Raw genomic sequence first — 16,406 nt, forward strand, 5'->3', positions numbered from 1 at the left:
GATCATGTTCTAGGAATATGCATACATATGTGCTCTAGACGAGTCCTGTTTTTTTCAAAGATGGGAGTCATTGATTTACATCCACTGTGATTCATTCATTTATTTTTTCTTGTCCATTTGCAGCAATTGTTTCTACTTGTATTTACTTACCTACATATATTGTATTGATATTTGATTGTGTCTTCATTGTTTCAGTCAGGGACCCCTGATGAATTGGTGGAAAAGGTACAATTGCAGTGCCTTTACATGACACAGTCATTTATTAATCAATCTATTTTCAGTAGATAGTATAATTTTTTGTGTGTTTCAGTACTATTATGTTATGCTTATATATATTTTATCTATTTATTTCTATCCCTATATTTAATTTGTAAAAAGAGGTTACATCATTAGTCTGGGTGGTTTACCTTTGAGAGCTAGAGTGTATTTATACATCCTATTTATTAATTTTCTACCTCAGGTCTCATTTAGATTCATTTATTAGAGAGAAATTTTCACCGTTCATATACATCGTGGTTTGACATTTCAGCATGATCTGTTTGATATCACTTTATGTTTATTGTCCTTTGTCTATTTAGAGTGCATTAATTATCACTCTTTTTAAGGGAATTTAATAAAAGTTATACATTTTAATCATTTACTATTTACCATTCAATTAACTATTCTTTGAATGAGTGCCCCAAAAAGCTAGTTTTTGTCTTCCGTTGCCTTTAGAAACAAGCTTTTGTATCTGTATTATACAAATCCTTTGGGTGCACCACCAATAGAGGGTCATCTAATAATTAATTGTATGATTGACCGTAATTTAGTTTTTTCCGAGATTTCTTTATTATATTTCTTATCGGTGCGGATTTTTCAAATTTTTTCAAACTCCTTAGCTTTGTGTTGGAAAAAGAACTGGAGAGGCAATCAAGGAGCACCCTGGATCCTGACGAATTGGACGACAGTCTAGAGGCTGATCCTGAGAGTCAAGATCGGGTATGTATGTTATATATTTTTTTTCATTTTAGAAATCTGTACTTTCATAGTGCTAGAATGGAATTTTTTTAGGGGGTGTTTAAATAAGCTGAGGGCTGCATAGGCACGAAGCATATAAGTGACCTAATTTTTTGTAATTGGTTAGAAGGTTGGGAACCTGTTGCTAGGTAGATTAATTGGTTTTGTTGATAGTGATGGACATATGATTTAGCCTATGAATGGTTTTTAGGGCATATACCTTTAAGAAACTATTTAAGGAGGAATTTGAATAGGGTTCAGCCTCTTTGCAGTTTGAAGTCAGGCTGAGTAGCAACTGTGTCAAATATATTGTTTTACCTGTTATTCCTTCTCAAAATCAAAATTTTCATTTTATTACCCTTCTCTATTCCTCTCCAATGCCCTTTATCACACTTTAACCTGTTTTTTATTCCTTTTCACTTCAATTCCCTCTGATAGCCTTTTTTTCCTTTAATTTTTTTTTTCTTTTTTCCTCTTCAATCTGATTTAACTGCTGTTCCATACTTACTGTATAACCCAGTACATCCCCACTGTCCAGTGAATTGGCCGTTTTCCCCCATCCCAACCCTTCATGATTTCCCTTCTCCAGTCATCCTGTAAAGGGCCCCCTCCTACCTGCTTCCAAGATGCCCCATCCTAAGAGGTCAGCTCCTCCACCCCAGTCCCACAGTGTGGGTGATGTCACCACTGCCCCCGGCAAGCAAGACGGGGCTGCCACTTCACAGCGCACAGCTTCTCCTCCTGCGCCTTCAACAGTCCCCGCTGCCCAGTCTCCCATGGGTGTTCCCACTTGGTGGGAGAGTACCGCGGGGCATGATAGGGATTCGGACACGTGCGCCGGGGACTCGGCAACCCCGAATGCGTCGTTTGAGGCTCTACAAGGTGCAGGTCCCCCAGGCCTCCATGCGGAGGCCGCAACAGTGCCCAGCAGTAGGGCTTATGTAGTGAACCCCTCTCCTGGGATTTTAGTTTCAGTGGTCGCCATTTTGGGGGTGGGTGCGGCCTCACAAACCACTCAGCAGGCAGCAGCAGCCATTTTAGATGTGCCAACAGCGCCTCCTGCTGTTCAGTCAGGATTAATCTCTCACAGCTTGCTCACTACTATGGACATGCAGCCCCAGCCTTTAGCATTATGTATGCACAGGTCTTTAACTGTTAGCACATTCCCTTCTGGTTTACCGGGGTTGCAAGTTTTTCCAGTAAATACCACATGACAGCAATACTTGCATTTACCGGCGACCCCTCTTGTCACCTCATATTTGCCTTCGGTAGTATCTTCACTTGGTCATCAGATGGCCAGCAGAATTTTATGCCCAGCCCCAAATATGTGCCACTTACAGTGGCATTCCAAATAAATCCCCCACCGGTACCAGTTTATGGGCAACCCCCATTTTGGCAGCCAGCTTTCCCCCCTTTTCAACTCCCTACAAACCAATATGCACACCCCTGGCAAACTGGTTACGTAACGCCGGGTAAGTGGTTACCTGGTTACCTACCGGTGAACACTATGCCTGCGGCCAACACTGCACCTTCAGCCCCCCACACACGCACTATTCAATTTCAACTAACACCACACCCCCTTTGCCTACAGCCCCCCCAGTGCCTGCCAGTGCACTACCCCCCCACAGTCCTGATTCAGAATTTGTGGAATCCGAGGCATTAACTATTCCTGTCTATAGTTCTGAGGTAGTAGCAATTCGGCGATGCAGGTGGCACCAGGGGAAGCCATGCAGAGTAACACACAGACAGCGACTGAGCAAAGGGTGTTAACTGGCTATTCCTCCAGTTCCATGACAGCAGCGAATGCAGGAGCAGTCGAAATTCCCGGGGCATCTGGATCTGGTGAGCATGCGGTTTCCCATATGTCATCTGTCAGTTCATCATCTGCATCTTCTTCTATTAGCGAATATTCAGGTTCACCCAAGCGCCCGCAAAAGTTGGCAAAGTTGATTGTGCACAGGTTAGCTAAAAAAGCAGCAAAGCAGAAGGATAAGGCAGTGGTGGTACCTTCTTCAGAGCCCGCGATTTTTTCAGAGATGGTACAATGCGCAAATACAGCTGTAACTAGGGGGTTACGAAAAAGAATGAAGGAGAAGATTAAAAAGGGGAAGTATGTAGATGTGTTTACACTAATGGATGAGATGAAGCGGGATTTTGAAAAGGCTAAAAAGGCAGGAGGCATAGGTGAGAACACTTTTCGGAGTTTTCAACACTGGTTAAGGGGATTTTTAGTTTTTTTCAGTATCTTATCTGGAAACAAGGCCCAACGAACACCCAAACATTTAGAAATATCTGTTTTTGGTCCACGAAATGTTCATAAAGTCGAGGGGTTACGTTTGGAGGGAATACGACAAAAAATTTAGTAAAAAACAAGATGGAAACACGACCATGCCTTAAGGCTTTAAAGATGTCGAGGTGTGGTTGGAGGTTACGCAGCAGAGTAAAAACACGTTTGAGGACCAAGATAAAAACACACACATGGCTAAGGCAGGGCCTGGGTATGTAGCTAGGGGAAAATGTTTTGCATACAATGACTCTAAATGTCACAGGGGCATCAGTTGTCATTTTCGACACTCATGTAGAATTTGCGGAGCAGGTCACCCAGCAAGAGAGTGTAAGTTGTCAGCTAGGGATGGTCAGTCCGAGCACGTTACAGGCAGTGGAGGTAATAAGTAAGCCATCATCACCAGTGGTTCTTACAGAATTAAATAAATGGTTGGCAAAATACCCCAAGTATGAAGATGCAAAATTTTTGCGGGCAGGTTTTAGTTCAGGTTTCAGTTTGCCCATTGTTGGCTCTGTACAAGTGGTGGCACGCAGGAATTTAAGGTCAGCAAGGAAGTTACCTGAGGTGGTGAGACAGAAGGTTGAAGTGGAAATCAATTTAGGCCAGATGTGCCGTCCTTTCTTATCCGAACCATTACCCGGTTTGTGCATTTCTCCTTCGGGGGTGGTGCCCAAGAAAGTTCCGGGGAAGTTTGGCTTAATCCAGCATTTGTCTTACCCACAGGGGGTCTCTATTAATGACGCAATTCCCAACGAGTATTATAGAGTTCGCTACCAGTTATTTGAGGAAGCCCTTGATTTGATTCAGGTTTTTGGCCCCAAGGCATTGATGGCGAAAGTGGACATTGAGTCCGCTTTTCGTCTTCTTCTGCTTCACCCCAATTCCTTGAGGTTCATGGGTTTTAAATTGGATGGCCTTTTTTACTTGGATAAGTGTTTACCCATGGGTTGTTCTGTCTCTTGTGCATATTTTGAGAGATTCAGCACATTTTTGTATTGGTGCTTCCAAGCGGGCACCGGCCATGCTGGCATAACACACTACTTGGACAATTTTCTTTTTATAGGCCCAAGAGACAGTAACGTTTATCAGGATCTTTTGTTTTCAGCCCGCGCGTTGTTCATAGTCATGGGTGTTCCAATTGCACACGACAAGACAGAGGGCCCTACATGTTGCCTTTCATATCTGGGTATTGAAGTAGACACAGAAGTAGGTTGTTGCTGCATTCTGGCAGACAAGGTCCGGAAGCTCTTGGCCCAGATAGATGAATGCTTGAGCTAGGAGAGGGTGGGACTGCGTCAGGTTCAGTCCCTCCTCGGCTCCTTCAATTTTGCCTGTAGAGTGATCCCAATGGGGAAAGTTTTTTGTTGGAAGTTGGAGAGGGCAGCCATGGGAGTTGTCAAGCCGCATCATACCATACGATTATCGAAAGAGATTAAGGACGATTTATGGGTGTGGTCCTCAATTTTGATTAATTTCAATTTGGAACTGATCTGGACTTCCAGGCCGGACTCAAATTCGGTTATTCAGTTGTTCACTGATGTGGCTGGTTCTTCAGGTTTCGGGGCTTTTTTCCAGGGGGAATGGTGTGCTGCCCCTTGGCCTCCATCTTGGTTTTCAAGCGGTTTCACGGCCAATTTGCTTTTATTGGAATTGTTTCCAATAATTGTGGCTGTGGAGCTGTGGGCAAAAAGATTGTCGAATCAGAGCACTGTCTTTCGGTGTGACAATTTAGGAGTGGTTCATGCAGTTAATAACCAGCGTTCTTCGTCACCACAAGTACAACGGCTTTTACGTCACCTTGTTTTGAAGTGTATACAGTTTAATATCAATTTTATTGCAAAGCACGTCCCTGGTGTTGACAATGGGATAGCAGATGCTTTATCCCGTTTCAGCTTCGATAAGTTTAGAAACTTGGTGCCGGGAGCTGAACCCTGTGGATTAACGTGTCCTCCTTATGTCTGGCAGATTATCGATCAGGCATAACGGACTTGGCATGGAAATCCTTGGCACCATCTACACTGCAAACTTATTCGTCTGCTTGGCACGGGTGGGAGGCTTTTTGTTGTAGTCGCCAGCGGGAGAGTAAGTCAGCAGAGGATTGTTTGATGGAATTCGTTTGGGGGCACTATAGTCAGGGGAGGTCAAAATCTTCAATGGCTTCAGCTTTGGAGGAATTTTTGCTAAAGTTAACCAGGTTTCCGATCCCACTAAGTCATTTATTTTGTCAAGGGCCCTGAAGGGGTGGGCTAAGGAGTAGGGTTAGATGGATAGGGGTGCGTGATTTAAAGTGGGCAGCGTTTTTGGATTTGATTTTTAAGAAAGAACGTCTTTGGGGGAGACCAGGATGGTTGGTAGTGCACCTTGGTGGCAATGATGTAGGATAGGTAAAAGTTATCAACATGATTTTGAAAGTGAAGGTGGATTTGGCAGAGGTAGCTTCACGCCGGCCAGATGCTCACGTAGTGTGGTCAGAAATGATACCTAGATTTGTTTGGAGAGGTTCCAGGGATCTGGTGGCCATAGACAAATGTAGAAAAAAGGTCAATGCTGCTGTTTTTAGGTATGTGTTTGCTTTTGGGGGAGTAGTTGTTAACTTTGCAGAGTCCGCAATACTTCAGGTAGGATGGGCTGCATCTTTCTGATATTGGTTTAGAAGTTTTCCTTCAAGATATTTTTTAATTTCTTCATTGAGTAGGACTAGGGCATTTAGGTTTTAGGTTTGCTGCGGGTGGCGGGGCTGCATTTTTTTCAGAACCTAGCCATGGTGGGAAGGCGCTACTAGCCAGTGGCCACACGTGGCATAAGTGGTCATTGTGGGGCACTTACCCTTTGGAGAGATGACGGGTATGTCCTACCCTTGCGGGAGGACAGTGGGCATTTTCTTACAGAGCATCCACACTCTGCCATAGTAAAGGGTGGTGAGTCCTGCACAACGCAGGTTATGCCTTAATAGAGGGGGGGTGTGTAGTCATCCCCCAATTTTTTAAGGTAGTCAATTTGGCTAGAGCTGGTGTGTGGTAGCATCCTTCTTTGCCACCCTTATTATTTAAATTAAAATTGATTAAATAAATACAGTTTATCTTTAAACCAATGCAGTGGTGTCTTTGTCATTTTTATTAGTTGTAAGCTAGCTTAAAGGTTTATATATACAAGTGTTAATTGCAATAAATTAATGGACAGCTTAAATAAGCTGAGGGCTGCATAGGCACGAAACATAAAAGTGACCTAATTTTTTGTAATTGGTTAGAAGGTTGGGAACCTGTTGCTAGGTAGATTAATTGGTTTTGTTGATAGTGATGGACATATGATTTAGCCTATGAATGGTTTTTAGGGCATATACCTTTAAGAAACTATTTAAGGAGGAATTTGAATAGGGTTCAGCCTCTTTGCAGTTCGGAAGTAAGCTTTTAAGTTATATGTTGTTTGTCTTGCTAACCTTTAAAATAAGTATAGAGGTAACACAAGGCAGGAAGGCGCTACTAGCCAGCGGCCACACGAGGCATAAGTGGTCATTGTGGGGCACTTACCCTTTTGAAAGATGGCGGGTATGTCCTACCCCTGCGAGTGGACAGCGAACGTTTCCTTACGGAGCGTCCACACTGTGCCATAGTAAAGGGTGGTGAGTCCTGCACAATGCAGGTTATGCCGTTATAGAGGGGGGCATTTTAGTCGTCCCCCAATTTTTTAAGGTAGTCAATTTGGCCAGAGGTGGTGTGTGGTAGCGTCCTTCTTTGCCACCTTTATTATTTAAATTAAAATTGATTAAATAAATACAGTTTATCTTTAAACCAATGCAGTGGTGTCTTTGTCATTTTTATTAGTTGTAAGCTAGCTTAAAGGTTTATATTTACAAGTGTTAATTGCAATAAATTAATGGACAGCTTAAATAAATTCTTGTATCCTTTTTTGGTCCTATTTTTCAAATGTATCTTACATTTTGTATTGGCAACAAACTAATTTTTTTTTCCTTCCTAGTCCCTTAACTATGAAACAAGCAGAGGAAATATTACAAACTCCCAAGGATCAATTTGTTGCTTTTGGGCTAAATATTGCAAATTAAATGCGAGTTATGCAGCCAACCCAACAGCTCCAATACAGGCTTGTGATATATGAGGCGTTAGGAAGTGGCATGATTGGATATCAGGATGGTACCACAGCCATAAAACCATATATCCCACGGCAACCCACAACACCGGCAACAAGCACTTATCTACCTCCTCCATTGTGTGCAACATTTCCTCCACAACATTCCTATTCCTATGTTCTGCTGCATACCCCTGCGCCTCCTTCCTACCAACCTGCCACATCTGCAAGTAGCATGCCCTCACCTTGGCTGAGCTCTCTTCAGGGCGAAGAAGAGTTTCATAACGATTAATTTGTTTTTATTACATTTTTAATGCTTGTTTAATCTCCAGTTCTTTCACGATGATGATCATGTGTGGGTCATCTTACCATATTGTTGGCTTTTTCACTTCAAAAGCCCCTGTCCTTGAAATTTTTCCATTTGTATTTTTTTGGTTGACTCCTGTGGATACTGTATGGTCCAGTCTGGGTCTGCCTTTGGCCGGTTATGTCAGCTTCTAAATTGTGGTTTCTGCTATACAGGTCAAAATTTGCCTTATTTTTTAAATAATTATATTCTTTTACTGTAAAGGCACTCTTTGGCCTGGTTATATCATGACTCCCATTCATATTTATCCGAAAAAAAATATGGGAAATTTTGGTTTATAAAAATATGCAAAGAATATATAAAAGTTGTCTGTGTGAGTTTTTGGCGCAATAGAGACACCAAATACGTAATTGTACCAGTTTAGTTATAGATGGTAATATTTATTAAAATTAATGTAATGTATAAATACCTGCCTTTGGATTGAGGACCGTCAGATTTCCAATGTTTTGTACCAGGTAAATTTAAAAAATATACATGTCCAGGTGGCCCCGCACTGCGCACCCTGCACCTATAATAAAATTACCTCTCTGGAGTCCCACCTCGCTGTAAAAAAGTCTGGAAAATTTGCGCTGCAGCCATGTTTCCATTTGTGCAGTACAGGGCAAATGGCCACCACAGCCATTTTCCCAGGTGACCTTTGCATGCGCTCTAGACTCCGGATACACTCTAGTGACCAGAGTCTATAACTGTGGCACTGGCTGCGCACAGCTCAGAGAGGTGCGGGCTACTGAATGGAGAGGTGGGGGCCCGTGAAGGAGACTGTACACGGGCCCCCTCCTCACTAGAAATGCACCTGCTAATAGGCCATTTAAAAATTATGTTGCTATGCAGTATGGAATGTGAATTTCAACAATAGCTGTAGTGGCACTTATTGCCCACCTGTTATCTAAACAGGCCTACCCATTACCCGACTTTATTAAAAATGCAACCAAAACCAGGAGGTTGTGGTCGCATTGTTCACAAATTCGGGTAATGGATAGCTGCCAAGGAACAGTGACGCACATGCACGCTGGGTCCATGATGACCCCGACTGTCTACTGAAAATGCTCGTCAACCTGATGACACTCGTCAGGTTCGGCATGTTCAGGGATAGGTGGTCGGTCTCATTCACTGAATGACGTTCAATGAATGCCATTCAGTGCGGTGTCCGCACCTCAGCGACATGGAGGTTTGAACATTGGACGTTCAGACTTTCATGTTGGGTAATGGTTAAGATATCTCTGCAGTTCAATCAATTTATAGATATATATTTCAGTTGTGTACTCACTGGTCGTTACTGTTTCCAGTTATGGGTATTTCCAGAATCAGTTTTCTTTTAAAGTAACCAAACAATTGTAATCCAATTACATAAAATATAAGAAATAATGACAAAGGTAGATGGTTAAATAACGAATATTTATTAAAGGTACAATATTTTTAAAAGCTTTGAATTATAAAGTATAACCCACTTTATATTTAATTATATTTTATGGGAAGAAGCAAGTAGATAGCAAACATCTTTACACACGGGCATCCTGCCATGGCACAGAGCCTTCCTTGTTAAAATAGGCCATGTACTGGTCCCTGATCTGTTTTGCCCCTCTTGTGGCTACCTCTGGAATAGGTGGTCCCGAGGTCCAGAGATCCATTTCTGGAAGAAAGTACGGACACTCCGCTGGTATTGAGGTGGGTGGCCTTTGTGAAGTACTCTGCTGATGAAGCATGTTGTGAATTGCACATGATTCCAACACGACCCAGTCGATTTTATCATCTCTCAAATTTATTGGCATGTGGAAAACGCGGAACCTATTGCTTAAAATGCCAAAAGCATTTTCCAATGTTCTCCTAGCTCTTGTGAGGCGATAATTAAACATACGTCGTTCGGGGTTTAATGCCCTTTGCGGAAAAGGCTTCATTATACAGTCAGGTGCATAAATATTGGTACATTGACAGAATTTTCATATTTTGGCCTCTATTCACCACCACAATGGCTTTAAAATGAAACAAACAAGATATGCTTTAACTTCAGACATTCAGATTTAATTTGAGGGTAATTACATCCAAATCATGTGAACGGTGTAGGAATTACAACGGTTTCTATATGTGCCTCCCACTTTTTAAGGGGCCAAAAGAAATGGGACTATCAACTTAAAAGCTATTTCATGGACAGGTGTGGGCTATTCCCTCATTATTTCTTTAGCAATTAAGCAGGTAAAACGTCTGGAGTTGATTCTAGGTGTGACATTTGCATTTGGAATCAGTTGCTGTCGACTCTCAATATGAGATCCAAAGAGCTGTCACTATCAGTGAAGCAAGCCATCATTAGGCTGAAAAATCAAAACAAACCCCTCAGAGATATAGCAAAAACATTAGGTGTGGCCAAATCACCTGTTTGTAACATTCTTAAAAAGAAAGAATGCACCGGAGAGCTCAGCAACACCAAAAGACCCTGAAGACCACGGAAAACAATTGTGGTGGATGACAGAAGAATTATTTCCCTGGTGAAGAAAAAACGCTTCACAACAGTTGGCCAAATCAAGAACACTCTCCAGGAGGTAGGTGTATATGTGTCAAAGTCAACAATCAAGAGACTTCACAAGAGTGAATATAGAGGGTTCACCACAAGATGTAAACCATTGGTGAGCAACAAAAACAGGAAGACCAGATTAGAGTTTGCCAAACAACATCTAAAAAAGCCATTACAGTTCTGGAACAACATCCTATGGACAGATGAGACAAAGATCAACTTGTACCAGAGTGATGAGAAGAGAAGAGTATGGAGAAGGAAAGGAACTGCTCATGATCCAAAACATACCACCTCATTAGTGAAGCATGGTGGTGGTAGTGTCATGGCATGGGCATGTATGGCTGCCAATGGAACTGGTTCCTTTGTATTTATTGATGATGTGACTGCTGACAAAAGCAGCAGAATGAATTCTGAAGTGTTTCGGGCAATATTATATGCTCATATTCAGTCAAATGCTTCAGAACTCATTGGACGGTGCTTCACAGTGCAGATTGACAATGACCCGAAGCATACTGCAAAAGCAACCAAAGAGTTTTTTAAGGCTAAAAAGTGGAATGTCAATCCCCTGACCTGAATCCGATTGAGCATACTTCAGGCTGTAATTGCCTGCCAAGGATTTGCAACAAAGTATTAAAAAGTGAAAGTTAGATTTAGGATTGTTTAGTTTGTTCCATTACTTTTGGCCCCTTAAAAAGTGGGAGGCACATATAGAAACCGTTGTAATTCCTACACATGATTTGGATGTAATTACCCTCAAATGAAATCTGAAAGTCTGCAGTTAAAACACATCTTGTTTATTGCATTTCAAAGCCATTGTGGTGGTGAATATAGGCCAAAATATGAAAATTCTGTCAATGTCCCAATATTTATGCACCTGACTGTATGTTCTTGGAGGGTAAATGCCTCATCCGCAACAAACACAAATGGTAGTCCATGTTTACATTCTGAGGATGGTGGAAGATTAAGGCCATTTGCTAACAGCAGCTCATAAAATATAGGCCCTCATTCAGAGCCGTACGCTCTGAGCAGAGCGCACTCTCTGGATGAGGGCCGGTCTCCATGAAAATGGAGCGTCCTCCTGGACGCTCGTATAGCTGTGGGTCACCACCCATAGGCTATACGAGCGTGCATTTTGATGGCCGCGATGGTCGTGACCATCGCGACCATCGAAACTGCGAGCCGGAGCCTGCGGTTGAGGTTTTCAACCGCAAGCTCCGGAGTGATTTTGGCTCTATCAGAGCCAAAATCACTCCCACTGACATCACTAGTGATGTCAGTGGGCCGGCTTCTGACGGTAGGCGTTCCCGTGGGAACGCCCCCGTCAGGGAGGCACACCCCCGGCACGCCTACCAAAGGGGGCATGCTGTCAATCAACATCGACAGCACGCCCCCTTTGATCAGACCCAACGAGCGAAGGACTTTCCTTCGCTCGTCGCGTCTGGCGCATGCGCACGACGGAGCTCCCTCCGTCGTGCGCATGCTCAGTCCAGAACATCGACCCACTTGCGAGCGGACAGCCGCTCGCGAGTGGGTCTGAATCAGGCCCATAGTTTTTTTAAAAGTACCACCATCGGATGCATGGCCATTTTTGCCAACATCGACAAACATAAACTCCAAGTTTGCGTTGACTATAGCCATCAATACTATAGAGAAATAACCTTCTTTATTATAATATACAGGCCCAGATTTGGCAGGCGGTGTGATCCTTATATGTTTTCCATCTATCAATCTGCCACAAATGGGAAAATTCCATCTATGCTCCAAAACGTCTGCTATTCCTTTCCAATCCTCCATTGATGCTGGAAATTAGGGAAAAAAATTAAAATATACTGTATATATATTTAAGATATTTGTAGGAAAAAAAATGTTTTATTCTATTTTAAAGATTCTAAAATGTTTAAACAGGCATATTACATTTGGGTTGGATATGATATCCCAGCTGTCGGCATTTCACTGCTCATAATACCAGAAAAGCCAGCACAACAGCCAGGATCGCAACACCCATACAAGATAATGGTGTGCACTTTTCAAATCCCTAGCCGTTACATCCCTCGCCTGTGCCTAAACCTAATCTCCCCCCTAGTGCCTAAACCTAACCTCCCCATACCATAATCCTTACCCTCCCTCCCCAATGCAGAACCTTAACCTCTCCCCTGGGGCAAAAGCATAACCCCACTAGCTAATGCTACCCACCACCTGCACCCCAAAACTTAAACATACCAATAAACATTCCTTATATGTTCTGCAATACAACTGCCATTTGTTTTAATGTTACCTCAAACACATCAGAGAGCAGTGAGCAGAATCGTACGCAAGCTCAAGGGAGAGAGATAAACAGCTTTTATAGTTTTTTGCAATCTCCTGCTCAGGTCAAAACAATTTTAATATATCACATTATTTGTGCTGCCTGCTTCACATTGGTGATCTGGTGAGGCAGGAGGCTTTATATCAGCATGATAATATCAGCTATAATACATGCCCCACACTGAGAAGGAGCAGCATATATCAAAGGTCATACATAACACAAGTGTGGCTTGAGAGCAGTGTATATAGCCTTGCAGGTCTCCGGTATAATTAGTCCCAATGCCTATGGTGATATTAGGGTTGCAAATTTAAGGTCTGGCAAGGATCTGCCAGTTGCTAGATAATGCAAGGTAGCCTCAACAGTAATGGCCCTCTTCATACTCATATCTTACCACCGGATATATGGGGACACCAGGCAAAGCAACTCCTGGAAAGTTGTGTCATCCATCCACAAGAAGTACCAGTATTGGTCCTGGCTGTTCTCACGGATTTGCGTAAGTAGTGGCATGTGGGAGAGAGAATCCCTCCGCAACAGCCAATCCTTCTCCTCTTCTGGGCACCCTCCCTATCCACTATTATAACAGCTCCAGCATAAACCAGCAAGACTTGCTGATGAATGGGATCCATCACAATAGAAAACTAGAAACACAGGCAAGCAAATTAGCAGTGTTAAGCGTTCAGCAGGTAAACCTCACCAAACAAACCACACAGCATAAATACAAGGGATTAAAACGGACCCCATATATTTATTTACTCAAATATCGGCCATCCCCCCTTTGAAAAGACAGCCCAGATTTTGTTTTAAAACACCTTTTTTTTAAGATATCGTTGATCGTCAGATATGAACGATATATCGTTCATCTTTCGGCATATCGTTCATGTATGTGTTAACGATATCACTCATTTTAGCAACAGTGAACGATGAACGATATCTTTCAACGATATCATTGAATGATCAAATCGCTCCATGTGTACGCACCTTAAGAATAGTGTTGCAATCGGAAGGTTTTTTTAATATATGGTGGTATGTATCAGTGTATCCTCTTACATTGATTGCGTCCCTCTGTAATTAGTAGGTGTTATGAAGAAATGTTTTAAGAAAAAAATTGTAGTAGACAGAAATAGAGACAGGTAGAAGATACATTTATAGTAGTGTAAATAAGAGTTTCTATTGTTTTGCTGTTATGGTTTATGTCACACTGTTTATTTTACTTAGCCAACCAAATCATTTCTTTTATGGTGGTTGGATGAGAAGATGAGAGGACATCACAGGAAATGTGCTTTAGATGAGAATGGGAAGAGAGTGGTTTCTAGTACAGTAGAGAGAGAATCCAGAAAGACAACAGAGTTATAGAAGATCCAAGGCACAAGCTTTATAGACTAAATTAACTTGAGCCATATATTTGTTGGATCCCCACAATCACCAAGACTTCCTTGAACTGAACTTTACTAATATATTTGATCTAATCATATGTAATCATAGCACTAACATTGCTATATTCTGTGTAAGGAAATGTCTAGAAAGGACAATTGCCCTCATTCAGAAGCGGTCGCTAGAAGCGATCGATCTTTCTCAATGAGGACGGCCGCTTCATTTTTTTAGTGTGGCCTCTTGGTCGCTAGCTAAGCTGTGGGTTACCACCCACAGCTTAGAGACCGACCAGGGTGATGGTCACGATGGTCAAGACCATCGCGACCATCGGGGCTTGCGACGAGACCCTAAGTTTGGGTCTCGGCAACCGCAAGCTCCAGGGAGCTTCCTGCTCTGATCGAACAGGAAACTCCCCACTGACATCACTGTTGATGTCAGTGCGGCCGCTCACAAAATGGCAAGCGTTCCGTCAGGAATGCCTCCGTTTGTGTAGCCTCCCCCCCCGCCCCGCCTACAAAATGGGCTGAGCTGTCAATCAACATCAACAGCCAGCCCTTTTGTAGTGAGCTCCGGAGCAAGAGAGTTTCTCTCTCGCTCTGGGGCTTGCATGCGTGCAGTGCGGCCGCTGCACGTGCGTAGGACCAAAACATCAAGCCGGTTGCGAGTGCTCAGCACTTGCGACCGACTCTGAATGAGGTCCAATGTTTGTATGTGTCATGTAGAAATGAGAGGTATGTCACAATAGGGTTAAAATGGTAACTGATGATTTCTACATGTTTAGCAAATATCTTGTATGAGCCCCTGGGAAGGAGTTTGTACACATACATTAGGCAGATGATAACATACCATGAAGATAAGACAATGAGTCATGATGTTTTCTGTAACATAGAGGGGGTATGAACTAAGCATTATAAGCCAAATACCAGTTAGAACCAGATAATGGGGAATAACTTTGTAATATATGAAGAGTGTTTCCCTATGTTTTGATTCAACTAAGGTAGTAAGACATGCAATTTCTGCAGTTATTTCTTCTGAAATGTGATTGACCATCAATAATATAAGTATCAAAGTAGTGATAAACGATCCTCCTCATATATTCTGAAGATATGAAGGACATATTTGAAAATCTTCACATTTGAAAGCAGAGTATTAACTTATAATTAAGTCTTGCTTAAAATTGATTCTCGATCAAATATCATTCTATTGAATTGCATGATGTTTTTTGTTAACATCACTTATATACACCAATGAATTGTAGTTTTATATATTTAAGCAATACAGTGTATCGGAGTATATTTACTGACAGATAGAATAATTTGCCTGACAGCTGTCAATTAAGGAAGGATTAGGAGGAGGGCTTTGACGCTGCCTTCATCTCAGTGCAGACCGGAAAGCAGAGCAAGCAGTCTCTAGGACCCGCTGGAGCTCAGAGAGGTCTAACCTTTGACATGTGCTGCCGCACATGCTCGGTGTCTCCACGTATCTTCCTCCCTGGTATTCATGCTGACTAGACATGACTCCAAGACTCTCCAACATACTAGCCATGCAGTGCCTATGCAAACACTGCAAGTATACTATATCACCACCGCAATAGTGTGTGGGTATGTTGATAACATACCCCAGTCCATTTGTCAATTAGATGCCTGGTACACTACAGCAATACCCTAAAGCTCAAGGCTGCTTCTATATGCTACACTTATACCTGTTATATCCCTGTGTCTTATGTTACTTGTTGTTCTACCTGGTTCAATAAACCTAAGAACTGGTTAAGCTGTACCAGATGTGGAATAACCACTACCAGCAACTAGGCAACACACTCAACATTATATATACTTTGGCCAAGTGTATTCCCTTCTGGTGGGTACATTTTCTGGAGGACTACTACAGATATGTCCAAATACATATTACATCCATGTGCTACTAGTCACATTAAACATAATGCTTGAGCGTCGTGTGACTCGGTAGTGCTGAGCATCTTTTTGTGCAACTTTCTACCTTCAAATTAGGGGTGTGCACCGGCCACTTTTCGTGTTTTGTGTTTTGGTTTTGGATCTGGATATTTCTTCGTGTTTTGGATCTGGATTGGTTTTGCCAAAACCACCCTTCCGTGTTTTGGGTTCTGGGTTTTGTGTTTTGGATCTGTATTTTTTTGAAAAAAAGCATAAAAACAGCTAAAATGACAGAATTTGCAGGTTTTTATGCTCCTATTCAATTATTAACCTCAATAACCTTCATTTCCACTCATTTCCAGTCTATTCTGAACACCTAACACCTCACAATATTGCTTTTATGGCCAAAAGGTTGCACCGAGGTAGCTGGATGACTATGCTAAGCGACACGAGTGGGCGGCACAAACACGTGGCCCATCTAGGAGTGACACTGCAGTGGCAGACAGGATGGCAGTTTGAAAAACTAGGCCCCAAACAGTACATACTGCAAAGAAAAAAAAGAGGTGCAAGATGGAATAGTCCTTGGGCCCTCCCACCCACCC

Source organism: Taudactylus pleione, unplaced genomic scaffold (genome assembly GCF_031769625.1).
Source record: "Taudactylus pleione unplaced genomic scaffold, aTauple2 ptg000055l, whole genome shotgun sequence".
Lineage (NCBI taxonomy): Eukaryota > Metazoa > Chordata > Amphibia > Anura > Myobatrachidae > Taudactylus > Taudactylus pleione.